This window comes from Arachis stenosperma, chromosome 5 (genome assembly GCF_014773155.1).
Source record: "Arachis stenosperma cultivar V10309 chromosome 5, arast.V10309.gnm1.PFL2, whole genome shotgun sequence".
Lineage (NCBI taxonomy): Eukaryota > Viridiplantae > Streptophyta > Magnoliopsida > Fabales > Fabaceae > Arachis > Arachis stenosperma.
In genome coordinates, this window is record NC_080381.1 from 60339097 (window position 1) to 60340705 (window position 1609).

Below are 1609 nucleotides of genomic sequence, written 5' to 3' on the forward strand. Positions count from 1 at the left end.
AATTTTCGAAAATATCTCACCCCTTTTTCAAAATTCTTTTTAATTAATTAATTATTTTAAATTTTAATTTTAATTTTAATTCTTCCTTTAATTTTTGTAAATCATTTAACTCCTTTTTAAAATTTAATTTCAAAAATTTCTCCCTCTCTCATCTTTTCCTATTTATTTATTCATTTACTAACATCTCTCTTCACCTCTCTTCATCTCAAATCACTACCCATATCCTTACCCTTGTGTTTGGATTCTCCTTTCTTTATTCTCTTCTTCTTCTACTAATAATAAGGAACCTCTTTAGTGTGACATAGAGGATTCCTCTTCTTTTTCTGTTCTCTTCTCTTTCATATGAGCAGGAACAAGGAAAAAGGCATTCTTGTTAAAGTTGATCCAGAACCTGAAAGGACTCTGAAGAGGAAACTAAGAGAAGCTAAATTACAACAATCCAGAGACAACCTTGCTGAAATTTTCGAACAAGAAAAGGAGATGGCAGCCAAACCTAACAACAATAATGCAAGGAGGATGCTTGGTGATTATACTACACCTACTTCCAAGTTTGATGGAAGAAGCATCTCAATCCCTACCATTGGGACAAACAATTTTGAGTTGAAACCTCAACTAGTTGCTCTAATGTAACAAAACTGCAAGTTTCATGGACTTCCATCAGAAGATCCCTATCAAGTTTTAACTGAGTTCTTGAAGATCTGTGAAACTGTAAAGACGAATGGAGTAGATCTTGAAGTCTACAGGCTCATGCTTTTTCCTTTTGATGTAAGAGACAGAGCTAGAACATGGTTGGATTCACAACCTAAGGATAGCCTGGACTCCTGGGATAAGCTGGTCATGGCCTTCTTGGCTAAGTTCTTTCCTCCTTAAAAGCTAAGCAAGCTTAGAGTGGATGTTCAGACCTTCAAACAAAAAGATGGTGAATCCCTCTATGAAGCTTGGGAAAGATACAAACAGATGACTAAAAGATGTCCTTCTGACATGTTTTCTGAATGGACCATGATAGATGTATTCTATTATGGTCTATCTAAGTTCTCTAAGATGTCGCTGGACCATTCTGCAGGTGGATCCATTCACCTAAAGAAAACACCTGCAGAAGCTCAAGAACTTATTAACATGGTTACAAATAACCAGTTCATGTACACTTCTGAGAGGAATTCCGTGAATAATAGGACACCTCAAAGGAAGGGAGTTCTTGAAATTGATGCTCTGAATGCCATATTGGCTCAGAACAAAATATTGACTCAGCAAGTCAACATGATTTCTCAAAGTCTGAATGGATGGCAAAATGCATCCAACAGTACTAAAGAGGCGTCTTCTGAGGAAGAAGCTTATAATCCTGATAACCCTGCAATGGTAGAGGTAAATTACTTAGGTGAACCTTATGGAAACACCTATAATTCATCATGGAGAAATCATCCAAATTTCTCATGGAAGGATCAACAAAAGCCTCAACAAGGCTTTAATAATGGTGGAAGAAATAGGCTCAGCAATATCAAGCCTTATCCATCATCTTCTCAGCAACAGACAGAGAATTATGAATAGAATACCTCTAACTTAGCACATTTAGTCTCTGATCTGTCTAAGGCCACTTTAAGTTTCATGAATG

General features: G+C 36.4%; 1 non-coding gene across 1 annotated transcript; it reads right to left on the bottom strand.

Annotated features, from left to right (window-relative positions):
- Positions 1-879: 879 nt before the first annotated feature.
- Positions 880-983, bottom strand: LOC130984380 (small nucleolar RNA R71). Its single transcript, XR_009088319.1, has one exon. It is a non-coding gene; the product is annotated as a small nucleolar RNA R71 (small nucleolar RNA).
- Positions 984-1609: the final 626 nt, after the last annotated feature.